The following is a 24,081-nucleotide window of genomic DNA, read 5'->3' on the forward strand; positions in this document are numbered from 1 at the left end:
GCTACTCAATGCAGTTTTAAATTTCATTTAATTTCAATACTCAATGCAGGTTTAATTTAATTTTATTTCAATTTTGCTTAATTCACTTGAATTTCATCTGTGTAGCTTTCCTCTTCCCCTCTCTCCCAAATACTAATGAGTTTAGCTGAGGTTACCTGCTGTTTCCCATTTTTCTGCATATTGCCAAACCAAAACACAACTTGATACTATTCAGCATGTTTACCGGTATTTTTGTAAGTGAGGCCCAGGACTGGAATAACAGAAGGTGCTGCAGGGGAGAATTTAGATGGAATGACAGTCACATGGGGCTCTCCGGAGTGGTAGCAGACAGTATTGACACTCCAGATGTTCTAAAAGATCACCAAAAGCTCTGGCATGAGGACCATGGGTCAACAAATCACTCTTTAGGCACAATGGAAGTTTCTACTATAAGTGTAAAGGTCATCAGTGTAGCTGACAGAGCTCTCCCAAGAGCTGTTCCCAGACTGTGAATGAACACTGCCAGGTACTAAGGATCATCGAAAACCTCACCCCTTTCTACTCCAAATGAAAGGCACATTTGTCTGACCTGGTTTCTCTAAAGAACACAAAGCTGCATATGCATTTGAAAAAGAAATTCCAAAACCAAAAGCTCCCCCTCTCCCCCCCAAAAAAATCATTTCACACACAATTCTCCTGCTTGGAGAGGCCAAAAGAGAGAGTGAACCACATGTGACAGATGCAAGTTGCATCACAATGCACTACTGTAAGGTACTCAGATACTACAGTGACACGAGCAGTATCAGAACCTGTCGAGTATAGAACAGAGGGGAATAGGTGGAGATATTAAGGAAGACCTGAGAGAGAGTCAGGCCTAAAATACAAAGGATGCTCCAAGTTAGGAGCAGATTTGGAGCAGGCAGAACTATCTGAAAGGAGAATTTTGCTTAGCACTTTTCTTGCTACAATTGTCTCTAGCAAGTGCAATCAAACCTATTAGCTTCACAATCACCCAAAAGTTTGTAATGAGACTAACCCAAAAGTCTGGATGATTGAAAAAACTGCTATCTTTTTTTTTTCCTCCACAGAACAGGTCTCTGAACTTTTAGGATGACACAAACTTTCTGTGGGAATTAAAGTAGTTACTGCAAGAAGATTGACAGTAAGGTCTCCTGGCAAGCATCAAATCTAGAGCAGTGTTAACGAGGAGTGGGACGCTGGAAGGTAGAGAGGAAGATCTCAATAAGGGAATAGGAGCGGGTATAAACTTACACTGTTGATAACATTCTACCTGGAGCTTTCCCAGGGATTTGAAAGAGAGAAAAAGAACAGAAATTATTCAATTTTTAAAAAAGGGAGAGTGAGAACTTGGAATAAATTTTGCTCTTCTGTATCTCAGGACACCGAAAGTGACCATGGTTAAAAATATGTGGAATTTCACTAATGTGGAAGAGCAAAGAATAGTATAAGAGTGTGGATAGGGAGGGCAGATACTTGTATTTAGCAATAAAGCAAACTAACTGCAGTTGAATATCTGTTGATTTTATGAACAGAAAATATATCCATAGAATAGCATGTACTAATAGATGGTTTGATGTTAAATATCAGTTGGATAGTCCCTATTCATGTGTAGTATGTTCTGTTACCCAACCAGAAATGTGATGCTCATTAAAGGAAATAGTAATTCTAACAACATTTATAAACCATCTGAGGAAGGCGAGAACAATGGAACCTACTGGATGCTGAGCACCTTTGAAAACGTGGCTATTAATCTGTCTGTGCCACAATTCGCCATCTGTAAAATGGGAATATTCTTATTATTTATATCATCACAGTATCGAGGAACCATTGTCCTAGGCAATAATCATCCCTCCTGTCTCCCATGCTGTGTCTTGCCTATTTAAGTGTAAGCTCTTTGGGACAAACACTGTCTTTTACTATGTGTCTGTACAATCCGTAGCATAACAGGGTCCCAGTTTTGTACCTTTAGGTACTAGTGGAATACAAAGAAGTAACAACAACTTTCAAATACTAGGGTTTGTAAAAGACAAAATCCCCCAATGGTCTCAGGTACTTTGTAAGGTAACACCAAGGTTCTGCAATCTTAGTCAATAGCATTGCAGACCCTCGTCAGGAGGAGGACGGGTCTGACTGAATATTGAGCCATGCAACCTCCAAGTGCAGCTTGGAGCATTTGCAGTGATTGGATGGTTTCCAATGTCACTTGCATGGATGCAGATCAGAAGTCAGTGGAGTTACATCAGGCGTGAGATCAGAATCAAGCTTATTGTCTGCTTCAGTTAGATTAATCTGTCCCTTAATGGCAATGTTTAAGTAATGCCACCTTGTCTTAAAGCTTTGAACTGATTTTATATCCTTGTTATTTACACTAAAACGCCTTGCATTTTTGTATTTACGGCTGACTGAACCCCCGTTACTTTCTAATAGGAGTCACAATTTACTTAACCTGTGTTCCTCCCCCAGCTCCCCATCTCTCTGCATTCTTCAGCCCCTTCATGCCAGAAAAGCCTTGGGATATCTTCTTCCTTTCTTAAACCCACTAATGGCATTCTGCTTGAGTACAGGACTTGGCAAATGGCAATGATTATTCCCTCCTTGGATCTTGGTTACAGAAAATAAGTATCACAAATTATACAGATCCTTATTCGAAGTCATAAATAAATGCATGAAATGGGACTGATTCCTGACACATTAGAAACAGACTCTTTCCCCTGATCTTGCTGTCTTACTATGGTTATTAGTCAATTGTTTATTGGGATATTAATGACTCAAGAGAACAGCGTTTACCTGTGCTTGAATGCCTACCAGGCACAGTCATCTCACCATGGCTTAGCAGGTGACGAGCTGAGACTATTCCTTATAATACAAACCATCCTCTTGTTACCATTATTCCCCTGCTTCCCATTCCTGCTGCCTATTGTACACTGTCATGTTCCAAAAACGTGAGCTGTCTGGATCAGGATCGCCTTTCGCGTGTTTGTAGAGCATCTAGCTCAATGAGACCCTGATCCGTAATTAGAAAGGACGGACATTCTTGTGGATAAGACATTATAGTGGAACTCAGGACGTAAGCCTTCAGTTTCCAGCTCGACCACAGATTCTCGGTGTGAATCAGAAGTCATCTCTTGGGGGTAACAATTGCAAAAGCATCTACATGGCTTAGGGCGCGTCTACACTTGAAACACTACAGCAGCATTGCGCCGCTGCATCACTTCATTGTAGAGGCTACCTATATTGGTCTTAGGAGCCCTAGTCCCATTTTCAAAAGTCACTTAGACACTTTTGAAAAGGTTATCCTTAATCTCGTTGTGCCTCTGTTCCCAACTTGTAAAATGGAGATCATATTTATTTTGCCTGTCTTGTTTGTTAAGATTTTAAATTGTTTGGGCCTTGGACTGTCTCCTACTACATGTATGTACAGTGCCTGACACAACACATCTCCAATTGTGGTGGGGGCCTCTAGGCATTACCATTATACAAATAGCTAACAACAACAACACAAGTTACTATTGTCATATGAATACAAATAGTCCAGTAATTAGTATAGTAATTTCTTAAAATGTCATTTCAGCCATAAAGGTTTTAAAAAAGAAATGAGTAGCTCTTTTAACCAAGTTTTATAGCAATCCCTCTTTACCATTTTAAATACTAATTTCAAAAGAGAAAATGTGGAAGGAGAATAAAAAAACAAGCTTCATTTTTACACAGCTCTGAAAATTATAGCACGGCTAATAAAATGAGAGTGTCCTACTCGCACTGCAATGTTGTATAAATCATGAATAATACATCAGGCAAAAATGAGAAACTGCGATAGAATCAAACCTATATGGAAATAAATAAAACATAGCATCAGAGCAGCAATCATGTTAGCTCTGTTGATAAAATGTGTGTTTGTGTTTGCGTGGGGAGAGGGAGGGGACTTCTCCAGTAAATGATCGTAAATGCATTAATAATAATAACGGGACCTATGTGGCATGCCAAGAGAAGTGGTAATTAACGAATAAGCATTCAGTTCACTGAGACCATTTGGAGGAGAAAGAAGTAAGTTGGAAAATAAATGAAACAGCACCATGAAAAAATCACATAATGAATGAGTCTTTTGGAAAGATGAAATAATGCCCAGGTACTGCAGAACAAATCTGGATTGCATTCGGTGCTTTGGGGCTTCTTTAATTTTGAATTTTATGCTTAAAATATTTCTCTCTGTGGAAAACAGAAGGGATCAGGGCTTAAGGAACAAATTCAGATCCCTGGTAAGCCAGGGGTTAAACCCTAGCTTCCCTTCCCTTTGCTCATGGTCAGGTATTCTCAGAGGAGGAATGACTGTTGAAGCTGCTTCAGGCGAGAGATGGTCTCTTGGACAGCAGCACTCCACACTCACTCTGAGCTAGGAAGTGGTAGTCTTGTGGTTACAGCCCCACTCTTGAATTCAGTACCAAGAACGAGGACCCATTCTTGGTTGAGTATTTTAGGAGCTAGTGTAATATTAATAATGGTGACATGAGTCATAATAATATTGAATATCTGGCTTCACACCCGAATCTTGAGGATGGGCTTGGAACCCTGGGCTGGAGAGGGGTGTTTTGTTTTATTTGTTTTACTTTACTAGAACTTGTCTTGATACATTATTATAAATATCAGCTCCTGCTAAAAGCCATTGCTGCTGCTCTCTGTTGGGTTTCATCTCTGCTGATCCAGTCTACAGCTCCTTTCAGTCTCTCACGCCAATTTAAAGAAATATTCAAGCATCATTAACTAGTAATAACAACAATAATTTTACACTCCATCTCCTTTGCTTATTCTCATCTTCACATCTTATATCATGCTGCCTTTAAAACTCTTCTTGTCCTCTTTGAACAAATATCTTCTTTCTTCTCCTTCCAATCCTCCCTAAAATCCACCCATCTATCTAGGAAGTCTTTCCTTCTAACTTGTCACCATTAAACTCCATTGCTGTCCTATGTTTTGTCTTAGTTAATGCCATTGAGGGAAGAGATGTATCTTATCTAGCAGGGTGCTGAGCACTTCCTTGAAAGGTGCTAAGTGACCTTAACTCATGTTACTTTAAGTGGACATTATAGGCACTCCTCCCAGTGTAGGATCTAGGGGGATCTAGAGACCTGGTTTTCAGAAGAACCTACAATTCTAGTTAAAATCAACAAGAAATGCAAATACTCAGCATCCCTGAAAATCAGATCTTAAATGACTACCCCTAGAAGGAAGATGATCCCTATAGCTACCAAAGGAATTAATGATTATATTATCCCCTTTTGTACTCTCTAACAAGCTCTTATACCAGGTGAGAGAAAGATGCATCGGTCAATGCAAGCAGGAACAAACAGCAGCGTTTGAAATCTGCATTCCTCTGATAAATGGCACATTAGATTGCTGGGCTAATTGCCAGGGAGTAAATTCAGGGCAATTAATTTCAGTGGTTACACATGATGGATAAATGGCATGGCTAATTCATTTAAATGGCACGTGTGACTCCAAGAAAGATACTGGAAAAACAGGAAGCAGTTCAAAGAAAAGAAAAATGCTGATCAGGGGGTTGGGAAGGAAGAATTTGTGGAGATAGCTTAAAAGAGCTAAACATGCACAACTGGCTAAAGGCCAGCCTCAGGAGGTAGTGTTCACCTAGTAATATTTGAAAAAAAATGGAGAAAGAGGAATTATTCAGATTGGTACAACTGGGTGATGAATCCTGAGTTAAAGCCCATTGAAGTCAATGCGCTGACTTCAATGGGTTATTGAGGAATCCCATAATCAGGAGCAATGGGATGAAATTAAAAAAAGAGAAAATTAAGGTTGAATATGAGGAAAAACTTGCTTAAAGTGAAATGTATTAGTACTGTGTAAAAGCATCTTAAGGGAATAGGTGGTAGCCGCATCACTCAGGACAATTAAAGTTAGATTAGAATGGAAAATGTACCGTTGGGACTGTTCCAATTCCAGACATTGTATTGGGGGGTTGGCAAATCTCCCAGTTCATATTAAACATTTTCTTCTGTATTTCTCCCCCAGCCCCTTTCCTTTTTCTCCTTCATTAGAATACAGTTTTATTCAAAAAAGTAGCTTTGGCGATTTTGAGCTGTAAAGTATATACAAGTCGAGCTCAGCAGAAGCACCCTCAAGCCTGTTTAATTGAACTCCAAAGAAAACACTCAAGGACAAAGACTCCATTGCTAAAAAACCCCTTTAATGATTCCTGTGCTTCAGAGTAAATTTCTCACCCCTAAGATTATTGTTAACATTTTATGTAAATTGTATGTATCTATTTTTTTTTTAAGATTCAGAGTAATCTATGCATATCTTTATATTAGTTTTCAGAGCCATTAGCCAAGATGAGTTCATATTTTTATTCCCTTTGCATGCTGGCTGTATTTTATTTCTTTTGGGGTGGCAGCTTTTATGATTAAAGTCAGCAAAACTTGATGCATCTCATTACCTAAGCTTTCTTCCTCCCTGCTCCCCTCCAAACTCAAATGATTTATTAACCAAAATCAAAGTTTGGATTTTTAGTGAGCTGAACATTTTCCTCCCCTTTCTTTGATTTTTTTTTCCCCCAGAATGGAAACAGAATTCACCTGATCAGAATAACTCTACTCATAACATGAATAGTAATAATAAACAGAAGCCATAGCAGTTTTCAATACTTGTCGATCAAATCTGTACCTTGAATAATTTGAAAAGTGTTTAGTTTATCAAAGGGAATGCTTAGCTTATCAAAGAGAGGGTAAAGGGATGAATTGATCACAGACTATAAGTACCTTCATGTGGAACACAGATCGGATAACAGAGGGCTCTTCAAACTAGCAGACAAACGTATAAGATGAACTAATGTCTGGAAGCTAAAGCTAGACCAATTCAGACTAGAAATAAGGTGCACATTTTTAACACTGAAGGTAATTAAGCATTGGAACAATTTACCAAGTGTTGTGGTGGATTTTCCATCACTGGAAGTGTTTAAATCGAGAGAGGATATTTTTCTAAAAGATATGCTCTTGGTCAAACACCGCAGGAATTAGTTCAGGGAAGTCCTATGGCCTCTGTTCCTTATGCAGGAGGTCAGACTCGATGATCACAATGGTTCCTTCTGGCCTTAAAACCTACAAATCTATGAAAATGTTTGTGAGATGATCTCCTAAGAGAAGTTGGCAATTAAAATGCAAGAAGAAGAAAAACAATCGCCTTCCCATTAAGCCGTTAAATCTACGTCTCCTGATTCCCAGTTGGATTCTTGGCTCTAATGCAGACTTACTGCATGACCTTGGACAAGTCTCATATGGGCTGATCCAAAGCCAATTGAGGTCAACAGGATAATTGATTTCAGTGTCTTTGGATTAGGCTTTTAATCTCTGCTTCTCAGTTCCTCACTTGTAAAATGGGGGTGATAGTTATTCCTTTCTCCCACCATTTGTCTTGTCGAGATTGTTAATTCTTTGAGGCAGGAATGGCCTCCTACTGTAAACACAATAAGGCGCTGATTTTCTTTGAGGCACCTAGACACATCATAATATAAATAAAGATAATAATTATTGGGAAGAATGAATTCTTTATGCTTACCAGCTACATCAATGGTCAACAATGACGCAGGGAAGAAAAGAAGCTGATTTCCATTTGATCCATTTGCAGATGGCTGCAGAATCCGTTTGGTTAGAGTGCAAAACAAATATTGTTGATCATGCTCTTTCTAAGAAAAAGATAAAACACTCAGCCCAAGTATGACTCAAAGGTCAGTGCCGCAGCACCATCAGCTGCATAACAGCAATCAGATCCATTTATGCTGCATCCATCTTTCCGTGGAGGTCTCTGGAAGCCTTACAGAATCAGCTATAAATATTAAAAAGTTGAATGCAGCCGTAGGCAGAAGCCTCTTTAATTTAATTATAAAAGTTGCAGCAGACAAAGCTTTCCAAGTATGAAGGAGGGACAGGTTCCTCTGCCAAGGAGCTGCAATGCTTAATAGGTTCTAGCGCCCATAGTCTCAAAGACTGCAGTTTAGGGAGTATTATCAACCTATACAGATCTCAACGAGCAGGAAGGTGGAGCACAATCAGAACACTTCAATGCACTTCAGAGTTGTTGGACCCTTGCAAGTCCAGTTAAAGCTAACGGGAGCTGGAGGTACTCGGTACCTTTGAAATCCAGGCAAATATTATTTATATTATGGTAGCACCAATGGAGATCAAGGCCTTAATGAGCTAGGCCCGGTACAAAAACATCATAAGAAACGTTCCCTATCCTGAAGAGCTTACAGCCGAAACAGACAAGCCAAATGGTGAAAGTGGAAACAAAGACACAAGCAGTGAAGTGCTTTGCCTGAGGTCATACAGCTCAGCAGTGGCAAAGCTCAGAATAGAGTGGAAGCCTCCTGACCATCAGATCAGTATCTTACCCACTAGAACACACGGCCTCCCATGCAGGGTGTTTTAAATGCAGTTATTCAGAACCTTTCCCCTCAAAGAACCCCAAACCTCTTAAACAAGCTTTACGTCCCTGGGCTTGAATCTGTTGTTACTTACACTGCCAGAAATCAGGAGTAACGTCATTGAACTCAGTGGTGTCTCACCACTGTAAAATCACTACAAAGGAAAAGAGAATCAGGCCCCAGATGTGCAGAAAGCACTTAACCCAAAAGGCAATCCTCTCTTGTGGGGAATCTGGCAGCTGTTTAACTGCTTATAGTTCAAGCAAAGAAATGAAGAATACTGTATCAATCTGAAATCAAGGGACATGGGGGGATTGTAGAGTATAACAACCCAACTAGGAATGCGACTGGATTTCTTATGCGATTATTCTTGTGAAAAATGCCACGGGATCTTTATCCACCAGAAATGGCCAAGACATGGTTTTATGTCTCATCTGGAAGAGACGATTGCATCTAAATGGATGTGATATTGAACATGGATTCGATGTCAAGGGTTTTTCAACAGGAGCCATATATTGCAGCAAAACATGAATGATACAGGTAACAGGAGCTGACGTATGTTTTTGCAAGCTGTAAAGAACTCAACTAGGGACTCCCAGAAAGTAAGAGAATTGCTATAATTGAGCTTTGAGACTATAATGGCACATCCCAAACAGCCCGGAGATATTACGTAGTTGACAGAAAGACATTTCTGTGCCAGTCCAGGATCAGTCAGGCAATGTACTCTTAGAACCAGGTCCAACTCCCACTGAAGTCCATGGGAGTCTTACCATTGACTTCAGCAGGAGATCAATCAGGCACTTTATGCTCAAGAGAACATAAAAATGGCAATAGTAGGTCAGACCAATGGTCCATCCAGCCCTGTATCCTGTCTTTAACAGTGGCCAGTGCCTGATTTTTCAGAGGGAATGAACAGAACAGGGCAATTAAGTACCGATACAGCTGTGCTGCTGTAAATTTTAAGTGTAGACTAGCCCTTAGTCACACAGTTTCATAAATGTATGTGAAACCCACCATCACTGTGATGTTAAATAGTCAATCCATGCTGAAACCACAATTTAGGTATGAGGATGCAGATCTGAATGCAAGCAGGGTAACTCCCTCAGTCACATTAACACAGGATGGATTTACAGTTAGACTGGACAATGCACTTGAGGTTATAGCATAAGTGGGGAGTAATCCTACCCTGGCAGAGAGCAATGGACCTAGGCAGAGACCTAATAGAACCTTTCCATTTCTGTTTTCTATGGGCTGTTGCTTCCAATGGGGAGTTCCACTTAAAACTATGGTGGGATCTGGCCTTACGGTTCTACCACAATTTTCGGCATTATCTGCATAACAGGGAAAACACAGATTATGAAGGATGGCAGGACGTGATGGCAACATAAACAAGAAAAAGGGGTCCCAAGTGTAAGATGGTAGGTTGTTTCTCTAGCAAGGAAGTGGAAATAAAGCTCCAAGCATCGGTCCTTTAAAGACCCTTTCCCTGAGGCTTGTTTTATTGTCCGCAAAAGAGTCACACACAACAAAAAGCAAATCAGCTGGAAACACTGAGCAGCAATCTCCAGTGGCTCTTTCCCTGCTCTAGCCAGACAGTAGGGCATGGGACACCCCTTTCCCTTGAATTTCCTTTGGATCCAGCTTCCTGTTCCTTTTATGCTCTTCCCCAAGGAGTCATGATCAGCCAGGACTTGCCAACTCTTTAATCTTTCATACAAAGATAGACTCGCAAGGATCCAAAAGTAGCTCCTCATCTTATGTTATGATGCGTAGCTTCCTGGCTGTTCCTTCCCCTATCTCTGTCCCACATCCTTTCAACAGACCCTGCTACCTAACACCATTCATTAAACCCATCTAATGCTGTCCCATGTCTTGACCAAATTACCCTGTTGGACCATAATGTTGATTAGATACAGCTTAGCAAAAGCTGCTGTGAAAAGCTGGGATGCCTATGGTAAAGCCAGTGGGAATAGTCATTTAGAGGGAGGAGGTGGCGGGGATATCCCTCCCACTGGTTTTAGTGCTCTGAGTCAGATACTAGTGGAGAGAAGGTTCCCATTTGCCGACACAGTTCCTGATTCAAAGCCCACTGAAGTCATTCCTTTAACGCCGAAGGGCTTTGCATCAGGATCTGGAAAACATGTGAAAGTTGTGGGAAAGAGTGGGTAGAAAATAAAAGATTAGCAACAATGGTATTACTGGAGATATGCATCCCCATGTGGTGCAATTGCATATGTTCTGTGTTTAATAGCTCTGATGTTTTGGAGTAATTTAATATGAGTTGTGACTTTTCACATTTAATGAAGTGAAACCCTCTTAGCCCACTGTGAGAGATACGCAAGGATAAGAACCCGGTAATTTACAGCATTTGTGACCTTGTTACAATGTATTTTGCGCTTGACTGCTCTTCAGTCCTAACAGGGGCCATTATTGAGGGCTCTATGGAATACTGGCCATTACGTATAATTGGACGTGAAAGGGATATGTCTAAAAATATGAGAAATGCATTTTTTAATATTTTTTATCTTAACTTACAAAAAGAAAAAAATTAGAAACAGAAAATTGGTCTATGAATCTCTAAAATGAATCTAAATGGTGATGATGAAACCCTCTCTCCATAATAATAAACAAGCAGTACAAGCTCTGGTAGAGTGGTTTCTAAAGATGGGCTAATTATTCAGCCAACCAGCACAACAATACATACCCCCCAGGGACTGGTGAATAGTTCCTGATTTGAAATTTCTAATCCGCACCAGCACAATGGCAGCACCATCAGATGTTGCTTAGGCCATCTGGGGCAAGTTTTTGCTTCGAGAACCTTGTTATAGTGGGGGTCAATTCTGCAGGCTTATGGGCCCAATATAGCAAATACTTATTATCGAGTGTACTATTTATCTGCCCTGGGGTCAAGTCCCACTGAAGTCTGCTTAGATTGTTAGCTCTTGGGGCAGGGACTGTCTGTCTGTGTGTGTGTACACAGCACCTAGCGCAACAGGGCTCTGATCCATGACTGAGGGCCCCCAGCCAATACAAATGGATAAATAATAGGGCTGGTCTAAATGAAATTGCTTCAAAGCCAAAACATTTTGTGGAGATGTATCAGTTTCAGGAGGGTTTTTGGGGGGTCCAGGACTCTGGTTGTGTGAGAGTGGGAGCGAGAGACCATGCATGCATGGGATGTGAGAGACCCAAGTTCAAATCCCTGCTTTCAGGGTGATCTAGGATAACAATCTCTGTTCTGAATCAGGCAGATCAGGAACTTGAACCCATGACTCCCACATTATTAGCCGGAGAGCTAGAATCCTTTGGAATCTTTAGAGAGGAAAGCTCCTTTATAAATGTAACGTAATGTCCTCTTCATGGACACATGCTATAGAATTTAATGGAGAAAGGTAACCTTTCTATGGAATGTGAAAACCATAAAGAGTTCTACAGCAGGAGGTATCATTCCCTATTACACTTTGTGGGCTGATGTAAAAATTTACAGAAAGGATCTCCTTCTCTATTAAACTCTATAGGTTTCCAGAGTAATTCCTATAGAAGCCTGTTTAATTTCTGTGGCTTTTTAGTGGTTTAGTCCTTATTCAGTTCTGCAGGGCTTTTCCATCAGCTTTTAATAAGGAACGGAAAGCTATTTAAAGGAGAGACTACCAGTTTAAATTATCCTGTCAGTTTACTTCTGAACTCATTTTAAACATAATGAAAGGGCCCGTACCGCACTCTGGCATATACCACAGAATCTAATGTTTATTGAAATCCCCATTTAACCAATATTTGTCTGTGATGCCTTAGCTGGAGATTATAATGTAATCAGAAACTGCCCCTGCTTTATACAACCTCTCTCAAGTGCTCAGATACCATGATGATGAGTGCAATATAAAAACCTGAATATTCTTGTCTTTTCAGATACATATACAGTACCCATCATCATGGTATATGAACTCTTCAATCCTAACAGGGGAAGAGAATAGAATTATCTTTCTGCCCAATTCATTCAGAGATCTGTGAGCATGAATCTTGTGACTTTACAATGGCTTCCATAGTGATGAACTGGGAGATCACCATAGGCCACTATTCATCTATCAAGATACATATCAGGCGCTCATGGTCCTATCCAAACAGAATCAATTGACAACAAATATCCCATTAATAATCAAAAAAGTCATCTGTAGGCAGCTGGAGTCCCTGAAACCTATTTTTTTTTAAGCATCTCAGTAGAAACAGGGCTTAAAATGGTGGTAGTTTTCATAATCTCCTAGAGCACAAGATGGCCCTGTGTTCTGAAGTTAAGTAGAGACAAAGGCCTGGTCTACACTGGCAATGGAGGTCAACGTAACGCCGTTTATGTCAACCCCCTAAAGTATGTGTCTCCACTAGCATGGACATTCCACTGATCTAAATTGCGGTAAAAGCCGACCTAATAAAACCACCTCTGCAAGTGGCGTAGTGCTGAAGTCGAATTCCATGGGTCGCATTTGAGTCAGTGTAGGCAGAGCGCAATGTAAATTGACACCATTGGCTTCTGGGAGATATCTCATAATGCCCCATTGTGACCTCTCTGGACATTCATGCTCTGCTGTTATGCGGCCATGTACACAGGAAATAGCTCTTCCCTTCAAGCCCTAGGAAATTTTGAATTTCCATTTCCGGTTTGGACAGCGTGGAGAGAGCTTTGTAGCTGAACTGTTCATGGCAACTGCATGGCCCAAACACGCTCCAGCTTGGAGTCGACTAGAGGTCTTGGATCTCATCGATCTCTGGGGCAAAAATTCTGTTCTGACTCAGTTCCAAGCCAGCAAAAGAAGGTTAAATATCTACGAGAAGATATCTGGCGGCATGTTGGAGAAGGGGCATGACAGGGACGCACAGCAGCAGTGCCGCGTTAAGATCAAAGAGTTCAGGCAGGCTTATCAGAAAACTAGGGAAGCTAATAGCCGTTCTGGCCTGTGCTGCGGCTCCTGTCCTACCATTGAAATTACTGCAGGATAGGTCGTGCGGTATTTGTGATACTCACAATGATAGTGCAGAGCTGAGCGGGCTCCATGCCTCTCCGGCAACGGCATGCATGCAGCATAGAAAAAAGCATTTGCAATTTGTTTGGGACAAGAAGGGAGGGGGAGGAAATACATTGCATCATGGGAGGACGACAAGCCTCTGTGGCCAGTTGCACTGTGGGGTAGCTACCCACAGTACACTGCTTTGAACGTCAACCCAAGCATAGCAAGAGCCCGACACAAGGAGTGTGGTGTGATCACGCTCATGCGACTTTTACAATTAGGCGGGTAAAAGTTGATTTACTTTAAATTGACTTCACTCTGCAGTACAGACATACCCTTAATGACATCCCTGGCTAACCCTAAGCAGCTGCAAGAGAAATTGCTAATTTACAGAAGTGCTATGGAGGTACCAAGATTGCAGTCCTCACAATGGCAGCATTGTCAAATGTTGCTCAGGTGATCCATGGTAGATTTTTATCTTGGGCGGGGGGGAAGGGGTCAATCTTGCATGCTTCCTAAGGATGTTTCACTCACTGATTTAACTTAATCCACTATTGTAGATTTCAGCATACAAGGGACTTATTGTAGTTTAAGTCTTCAAGGAATCGATTTAAACTAAACTGACAATCTACCCTTAAACCGAAAGAATGTCTGCACAGAGTTTTGCATTGGCTTAACAACATCCATTTAAATATGCGCCTTTAGTTAAACTGGTGCAAGTCTGGATATAGAGATGGCCTGAGAAATACAGAACTAATGCAGGAAAGCTCAATATCATCTCCAATGTATGTTTTATGCAGGAGGTAATGCTGATTAGCGATGAGTACCATCAAGGCTCTTGGGTTCTTTCCCCAATCTGATTTGGGTACGTCAGTTCACATTGAGGGATATGGAAGCTCCTTCACTGGAGGTTTTCAAAAGGAGGCATGATAACCATCTGTCTGATGGTTTAGACACAACAAATCCTGTATCTGGGCAGTGGGTTAAACCAGATGACCCTTGCAGTCTCTTCCAACCCTATGATATCACCCGACTGGATCAGATCAGTGGTCCAACTAGCACCATTTCCTACAGCAGACAGAAGGAAGATGACAGAAACTCTGGCAGCAGATAGTTACGGGATCTGTGCCTTAGTTTCCCCATCTGTAAAATGAGGCTACTAATGCTTTCCCTACATTGTAAAGCACTTGGAGAGCCGTAAATGAAAATTATGAAATATAGCTGTATATTATTTTTTCAAAGTAACCTGAAGCAAAGCAGCAAAAAGGGTTTTTTTTTTTGTTTTTTTTTTTTAAACAAAGACCATTTATTCATATTTAGCCTCTGACTATGGCATTTGCATCACAGAAGACTGCTTCTGCTATTTCATTTTTGTTTTTCTTAGTTGATTGGGGGGAACAAAAAAAAAGAGGGCAATATAAGAAACTTACTCTTTGAACTTTTCTAATCTTTGCAGCAAACAATTTAACAAAGGTTTTCATGTTTGCATCTATTGGGTTTTTATACCAGAGCATTCAGAGTCTTTGCTTGATTGCACAGGGAAACCAAACTGTTGTTGTTCAATCTCTTCGCAATGTTCCCTATAGTGCAGCCACTCAGAGAGCTATCACAGCTCTGTGGAGGGCTGATAAAAATCAATCTGTTGAAATCAGCTATAGAATCTGATCTCTTTTTTTTTAAGAAATAAAAATGCCTGTTTATTACCTAACAGCCCAGACCAAAAAAGAAATGCCCCTCTGTACCACGCTCTTCCATCATGGAAGCTGTATTGATATGCAGAGTGTTTGCTTTCACAGATTAAAAATTCATCTCTTACACTTGAGATGTTCAAGCCGTGCAGCACATGGCAAAGGCAGTTTGCAAATGGCTGGGCTGATTTTCTATTTGGGTTGTGGGGCAAAAGGCCAATCAAGGAAGATGTAAATTAAGCTTTTGATGGTAGGAACTGCTCAGGTTAGCTGATGGAAAATGAAAGAGAGGCAGGACAAAGAGGGATTTAAAGAGTTTGCTGGTCAACCTTGCTTTAAATTGTCCCAGCAGCAGCTACAAAAGTAATTCTCACAAAATCACTTTTCTTTGTGCCCACTGCTACCATTGTCAGAGGTAAATGCGGGTTACCTAGGACTTGCTCAAAAAAAAAAAAAAAATCACTTCGCCACCCTAACCCCGTGCCACCCCAAAAAAACCACCCAAAACCCTCTTTTCCCAGTTGCCCTTTCAGTCTCTCTTTTATGTGGCTCATAGCACCTGTTGGCCATTTACCAGTTGATGAAATTAATTAACCTTCAATTATCATTAGTTACATTCTGACGTTTTCTACGAATAATCCAGTCTAGTTTTTCAATGAACCTTGTTCTGACTCCAATCCCCAGTCCATAAGCATGAGGACAGGCCATCCCACTTGAACTATTCTCCGGCTAACCTTTCTGGTTGTCCCTCAGTCAGCGTTCAGTAAAATAACGTTGTTTCATACAATATTCTGGCAGTGTACCAGGCTGGTTGGTTTGCTTCCTGGAATGGTTCCTTGTAGTGCACATCTGTGTACACACGCTCTGCTATAACTCTGTATTCTGAGTACTAGCTAAATCACTGAAGATAGACCACAGCACATAAAGCATAACAGGATCCAATGACTAGCAGAAGTCAGTAAAATTCAAATTAGAAACAAGATGTAGATGTTTAACATTGATGGTAATTAATCAGGGGAACAGATTACCAAGGCATGACTTGGAGTCTTTCAATGAAGATTGGGTGCCTTGCTAAACAATACGCTTTTGCTCAACCACAATATACGAACTAGATGCAGGAATCACTAGGTGAAATACCATGACCTGTGTTTTGCTGGAGATCATCGTAGATGATCATAGTAGTCTTTGCTGGCCTTAAAATCTGTGAATTTATTATTCCTCCATTGCCTGGAGGGTTGATGAAATCTAACAGGTTTTTTTTTTTAAACTCTGATATTGTGATGTTGGCCATATCAAAAATATACATTTGGGTTTTATAGAAGTTTCACAGGGCTTCATAGAAATGACTCTAAAATCCTGTATAATTCAATAGAGAATGTGATCTCTTTTAGAGAATATTTAAACCAACATACAGGATTTAATCAAAATTAAATCCTTGCTCTAGTATTCCTCTTGCACTGGTTGTTTAAAAAATTCTCTCTTTCTTCACAGTGCCAGTCAGTGGGGTATCCGAGCCCTTTCTGAAAAAGGGTTCTCAGTCCTTGTTAAATTCAATATGACCTTTTTCGTAAGGTGTACAATGGCCTAGAATGGTCTTTTCTTGAAAGATGAGTGCTGCTCAGTTTTATAACAAGATTAAAAAGGGGCCAAACAGTAACATCCTCTACAGCCCCAGAAAGCAGGAAAGTGTAGCTTAATGCACCATGAAAATAGAAAATGTTCCAGTATGCTTAGCAACCTGATGTTCATACCACAATGTTGCATATTGGTGGTGTCAGAGCTGAATTCCAGGGTCATCTTACAACTGTGCTGAGCCTTCTGAAATAGTCATGGGAGCAGCTGGTAAAACTGGAGGCGTAACTTGTAAAAAGCCAAGAAGATGACTAAAGCGAGTCACAGGCAGGATTAGAAAACCTGGATTAGTACCTGACTTCTTCAGGATTTTTTTTTTTTTTTTAAAGTATAATTTATGTATGCTTTATTTTCAGGTGGCAGAAGAAGAGGCGTGTACAGTGTTATCTCCTCCAGAGGAGCGCTCTTTATTTCTACATCCTTGTATGGCAGTGCTGGGCCCAGAATATATAACGTACATATGGCTGTTAGCATGGGACACCATAGTTGCCAGCAAAACAAGGCATCTGCAGACAGAACCTTGGGTCTTCAGCTTTCAGGATACAGGCAGCACCACTACTTGAGCTAAAAGAAGCTCTCTCTGTAGTAGTACTGAGGTATATAGTCTCAGGTGATGCCATCCCCTGTACTAGAAAAGCTCACACATTCCATCCAGGATAGGACAGCAATGCACATTACATTAGTAACCCCCAGTCCTGTACTGACACACTGAACTTCACATATTGCATGCAGTCTCAATGCAGTGAATGGGCATAAATCTCGGAAGGCTTTCGATCCCAGTCCTGCTCTCTGATTGAGGCTTTAACTACTATCTGAAAGCTCTCACTTTTTTTTTTTTTTTTTTTGGCCTGCATCACAGTGTTTGCTAGGAACTGGGTGCGACCATTCTATGCATCTGAAGATGCATCAAATTCAGCTCTGGTGTAAGCAAGTGCATCTCTATTAACTTCCATGGAATTGCAGCTGCTTGCACCACGCCTGGAAAGGAGGCCCTGTGAGGTCACAGACACTCAAATCCAGGCCTTTAAAGAGGGGAGTTGTATGCATGAATCCAACAGGATCATAAAGCTTCACATTGAAATGCCATCGTTTATTACTAATCTTTTCCCCAACTGTCAGGCCTAAATTGGCTTAATTGTCTGAGATATATCCTTAGCAATTTCCCTTAGTGATTTATGGGATTAAGAGCTGTTTTCCTGCTGGTAAGCAACATTGTTTACCAGCCTCTCATCTCCAGTTCCCATTTAATTTAGACGTACGTGGTGAGCTGGCATTATGAAAATTGGATTGTTTCTTTATCCCCATTAAACAAAAGGTGATTTGATACCAAGTGTTAAAATATTATTGCTTTATGCCTCTCCCGGTCCATCAAATTCCCAGCATGCACTCTGTGGCACAGTAGGGAATAATTGTATTTTAAGATTCAGTGCTGGTGTAAACAAGAGACACCCAGCTTAGTATTGGTTTGTCTTTAAATGTTAAGAATGTGCTCCTTTCTAATAGCTCTTTTCTGAACAATACAGAGAGAGACCTTGAGACTTTTGCTTGCTAGGAGAGCATGACAACTGAGCATCTGAGTACCTATCACTGAAGGAATAGGTCATCAAGAGAGCAGAAGGGACATGAGAGGGCCTTGTTTAGATGATATTAAAAGGAGACAAGTAATAATCAAAAGACAGACACAAAGGGCCTGGCGAGAGATGGGGAAAGTGAACTCTGCTATATACCCTCGAACCAGCAAAGCAAGAAAGGGCATAGCAGTCTGGGAAAAGAGGAAAATCAATTTTCTGGTGTGACATGAGATTCCTTTGATCAAACTAATCTTTTCATACTTCTCTTCCATTTTCTTGTTGCTCTGAACATCTTCTGCCTTCGGGGGGGGGGGGAAAAAAAAAAAAACCAACTAGAGAAATAGACTGGCATTTGAAATCAACCAGCAAAGCGTGGACTGGGAGAGTTTGCTTAGATGGGAAAAGGACTTGGCAGGTACAGATTCCAGATTCCGGATCCAGTTAACGCAGGTAAAGGGAGAGGGCAGAAGGCCTGTTTCAGAGGGGATGAAGAAAGCAGTGTGGATTATGTTCCAGGGGTCTGTGACTGAGCAAAGAATACCAGGATGTTTATCTTTAAGCATGTGAGTAACCCCTGCCTGATTCAGAAACACATTTGCACACCTAGAGTACAGTTTGCAAAAGTGCCAAGGTGATTTAGGGACCAGAGCCTCAAATGTTTTTAGGTGCTTGACTTACATTGAAATCCCTGGCAGTTAGGAATCCAATGACCTTTGAGGGTCTGGCTCTCAGGAGCCTAGGTCTCATTTTCAAAAAAGACCCGGGGTCTCCTTAGGCTTCAGAGCCCAAGCTCTAGCCTGAGCTGAAAACTTCGAAGCACTGTCCACGCAGCTAGCGTTAACCTTGCTAGCCCAGGTCCATCAGGGCTCGCTTTCGTAGGCTCCATAAATATACCCTTGGGCACTTAAGAGCCAAAGTCTCTTGGGTGCTACTTAAAATTGCGCACACACTTTATTTCTAGCTTATGTTTAAATTCTATTGAATTCCGTGAGACTTAATCACATGCTAGTGCTTTGCTGAGTCAGGATGAGGTTATTCATATGCTTAAAATTGTGCACATCCTTAAGAACTTGGTAGAATTGCAGTCTATGGGAGTCTAAAGTGGTTCATAGAGACTTTAACGGATGTCACACACACGGTGTCTAGAAGAAAGTATAAATTGCACCAATTTAAACTCACTCTAGATTCACCTCTGTTTTTGGGCCAGGAAATTCTGATAGGAGTGGTGATGGTGCTGAGATGGGAGGAGTAAAATAAGCTCCCCAGTTACCACTGACAAACAGTAGGTAAACGTAGACTGCTAAATGTAAGCAAAACATTTAAGTGTCAAGCAACCAACAGCATGAATATCCAGCGTCTCTCTTCCCAGGGGGTACTGCTGAATTATATTGGTAAGCTTTCCATCCTTTCTCCCTCTAGGCGTTGCATCAATCATAAACGGGTTATGTGTGTAGGACAGAGACATGTCTATCTGTGTGTATTTATTAGGAGACAAAATATGAATAGCATGTGTGAACTTTCAGCATCAGTATTGGGACTCACGACACCTTTATATGATTGTATCCCTTACACCCATATAGAAAATGCTATAGAAATCAATAGGGTTCAATAGTAATATAATAGAGTTCTTTAGAAATCATTCTAAAAAGCTATATGGTCAGATTATCAACTGGTGTAGCTGCACTAAAGTCCACTAAGTTATGCCAATTTATACCTGCTGACAATCTCTTTCATTGACTTTAATCATGACTGAGATCCTTGCTATAGGACTTTTTAAAACCATTTCACAGCCATTGATAGCAAGGGATAGAATACTTTACGAGATTCTATAGGAGGGTTTTAAAAGACAATAAAAAGGCCCCCCATTTATTATTAAATTCCACAGGACTTTCCCATACCGGTTAGCAGACTCAAGTGATATGTACATCTAAGTATCTGTGAATAAGCATTTGTTATACAGTTAATGGGATATATGTGCATTTAACATAGAAAGAGTAACAGTTTGAAGCTAGAAAAGGTCATTCTGGATATTGGAGGGAGGAACGGTGTGGAAAGACTCCCAAGAATGAGTTTGCTCAGATAGAGGAATAATCTCCCATGGGAAGTTGTTGAGACTCTTTCACTAGATGCGCTCAAGAGAAAATTGGATTTAAAGGTGAACTGTAAAGGTTTTGCTGAAAATTAAAAACTCACTCAGAAGATCCCAAGAGAGGAAAATAGTCTATAGCTGCTGTTTAAATATGTCATTAGTGCTGGATTTGAGCAAATATGAGACAGTTACCAGCTCTTTAAGATCCCGAACCATTTGATCTGCAGACTCCTTGTTGCCTCCACCGGAGGGAGTGACATTTCACAGCCATAGCATGCAAGAACCCACAAGTTTCAACGCAAAGAGCAAACGGAAATTGAGACACTTCTCACTCTTAAAATCTGGTGTAAAATCTGCTCTCAGCTACGTGGACATAACTCAAATCAGGTCTTATACGAGGCCATCAGCTCGGAAGGTGTTTTTATCTAGAGAGTGCTGTTGCTATACTACAATACTGCATTTCAGCTCAAAGCCGAGCTCACTCTCTGTATATGAATATGAACCAACTCAGTTCGGAAAATAATAAATTCCCTACTGCAGAATTCTAATCAGATCTAGATCCAGTTACAAAACAGGAAGAAAAACATTTGTTTTGGAAGCCTATCGGTCTGTCTATAGATCCCTTCATCTTTATCTATCCACCCTTCTGTCAGTCTCTATTTATCACCTACACCTGCTTCCATCAGCAGCATCTGTCTATCTGTGTGTGTGTCTGTATGTGTGTATATTGTGGCAGATGTGAGACCTTGGAAGTAAGGAAACTTCCCAAGTGATGTGCCAGATGCTAGGGGCACAGGAAATAGTCAAACTTTTGTATTTATAACATTATATGTGTCTTTATGAGAAGAGATTGTATTCTAGCTCTATGGCAGAGGGTTACTGAACTTCCTCCAGTGTGAGGTAATTACTGCAAATCCTGGGATAAGTAAGCCAACTCCAGAGAAATACCCCTGGAGGCGAATTGTATAGAGTAGCTCAGAGCAGGTTCAAGAGACCAACAGACAAAGATGGTCTTTTGGTATAAAGCGGAAGCTTGAATTGACACAGAGACCCTCATTTGATCCTTGAATTGACATGAAACTGTAACTTAGAGGATTTGAAGGACTTTGGGAACCTACCAGGATCTCCATGGGGAAGATGAGTGACAGCTGGTAAGCTTAGTATGCATGGAGAGAGACTTCATTTTTTATGAGAGGTTCTCTCTATAATGTATTTGTTTTAAATAAACGTACAGTGCTTTTTGAAAGCCGACTGGTCACCGGTAACACGGTCATAGCCCCTGGGGGAGAGTGGGAGAACAACGTGCTCTACTAAGGTCAGACCTGCAGGGATAAGCATAGTTTGCAAGCCTAAATCTGGTCTGGAGGCAGAGGAATGCAGGTTCCCCCCCCCACCCCCTCATAGAGACGGGATGACAAGACCGTGAAAGGCACACAGGTGCAGTTAAACCCAGAACTGTGTCATGTATCATTAATTTTTAAGTCTTAGACAACAAATATTGGACCTGGATCAACCTCTGAGATTAAGGAGACTGGAGTAACTATTGCAAATCCTGTATATGGCTCCCAGTCGTTAGCATCCTACCTGTCTCTCTTTTTAGCTGTTCCATGATCTGACAAAATATTCACACAGTCTTTTCTCATTGCTGGATTTCTTATTATTCTAATCGTACATGGCCCAGGTGACAACAGAGCCACATTCAGTCCTGTCCCCTGCTTAATCCTACCAAGGGCCCGAGCAACTGCAGCAAGTATAAAGCCTTATCTGCTCCCAGTGAAATTAATGGGAATTGCAGATACTCAGCACCTCTTAAGATATGGCCCATAACAGATAAGTGTGCTCAGTATCCTTCAGGATCAGGCCTTGTGTAAATAGCTGGATGCTGATAGGATACAAGACTGGAGATACAGAAGGGAAAAAGCACACTAAGTGGTGGCAAATGTTAAAGATTTGCCGAAGTACAGACTGCATGGGGAGCAGCTGTAAAGGACTAATAGCCTTTTCCACATCTGAATTTGGGATATAAATAAGCAGTCAGGTGTTCAGTTGAGGTCGGAGAGCCTACAAGTTGCCAACCAGAAAGGGAAAGAATGGTGGGAGGTGACTGGAAACAGGGGAAAGAATCCGTCAAATGGATTTTAATGGTTTTGCATGTGTCCTTCTTGGACAGGTTTTGATTAGGGAGAGAGACCACCGGAGTCACTCAGGGAAGCCAGACCATGCATGGAGGGCTGTGCGGAAGAAGGTATAGCTTCCCCCTTCTCCTTTGATATTGTCCCCTCGTAGGCAGAGCAAAATCAGTATCTAGATAGTTGGGTGTATGGTTAAGACACTGCAGTGGGGCTCATGAGACGTAGGTTTTGTTCTCAGTTCTGATAGACAACCTGAGTGACCCTGAACAACTCTCGCTCTCTCTCTCTGTGCCTCAATTTCCTCTTCTGTAAAATGGGGATAATAATCCTTCCTTTGTCTGTTTAGGGTGCAAGCGCTTCAGGACATGGACTGTGTCTTACTATGTGTCTGCATACACCTAGCACAATGGGATCTTGATCCATGACTGGTGCTCATAGGGGCTACTGCACAATCAATAACGATGATAGTAACGGGGGGGAGTGGGGGATTTAACACATACTTTTGCAGGACTAGGACTAGGGCACAAAATAAAGTGGAGCCAAGCCCTAGGAAAATAATGTGTTTCAGCCTTTTCTCATTCCTGACCAGTTGATTAACTGTGCCATGAGAATGGATAGATGCTGGTGTTGCTGCCTATTTTTGTCAAAGCCCCTTTGTCACAAAAATGCTGTATCAAATATTTAAGGTCCTGTATATTCTGTGAGTTATAGCAGGGGAGATGGGGCTACACTGACCTTTTCAGTATTCTGTATTGTGACTAGCTATAATCATTCTATTCATTTCACTGTTTTACAGCCTTAGTGAGCTGCAGAGAGCAGGGTGGAATCACCACCCCAATCAACATACAGAATGATGAAAGGTCAGACTAGTAAAGTACACTGGTATATTTCAGGGAATACATTAAGACATTAAAGTTCTGATACAACATCCTTGCGCCAGAGTCTGTAATGAAAAAGGAAAATGGCAGCACATGAATTCATCCGTGCAGAAAGCAATGTAACCAGAAATGTAGTACACAGAGACCTGTATGTGCACGAACACAAGTGAACATGCACCAATACCCACATGCTCGTGTGCACGGATACAGATATGCACACACGTGTATGTATGCATACAAACTTGAGAACACACACCCACTTCAAATATAAACAAAAGCGCACACACATTTAACTGCCAGAACTGTAAAAGTGATTCCTGCTCTCTTCTCCACTCCCTGGCTCCTTTATAGGCTTGGCCCAAATCCTCAGATGTTTTTAGGTGTCTAACTCCCATTGGGACCAATGGGAGTTAAGCACCTAAATAACTTTGAGGAATCTGGGCATTTGTCCCTGTCCCAACACTTAGGCCTGGTCTACATTGACTGGAAAATTTGGTAGCAGTCGACGGGAGTTATGCAAGCTACGTAGAGCAGCTTGCGTCACTTACGTTGACTTCCTAACGTCTGTTATATGCCCGTCTCCATTACGCTGCGCTGACAGGAAATGCGTACCCGTCGACGCAGCGCTACGCTTTTTCTGGGGGTGGTTTTAAAAAATCAACT

The 24,081-nt window shown here is 41.2% G+C and overlaps 1 long non-coding RNA gene across 1 annotated transcript in view; it reads right to left on the bottom strand.

Moving 5' to 3' along the window:
- LOC137150052 (uncharacterized) overlaps nucleotides 1–24,081 on the bottom strand; it is a 316,781-nt gene that overhangs the window by 193,175 nt on the left and 99,525 nt on the right. The gene's annotated exons all lie outside the window — the stretch shown is intronic.

The sequence above is a fragment of the Emydura macquarii genome, unplaced genomic scaffold (assembly GCF_026122565.2).
Source record: "Emydura macquarii macquarii isolate MOO-44397 ecotype Brisbane River unplaced genomic scaffold, CSIRO-AGI_Emac_v2 contig_113, whole genome shotgun sequence".
Taxonomy (NCBI): Eukaryota; Metazoa; Chordata; order Testudines; family Chelidae; genus Emydura; species Emydura macquarii.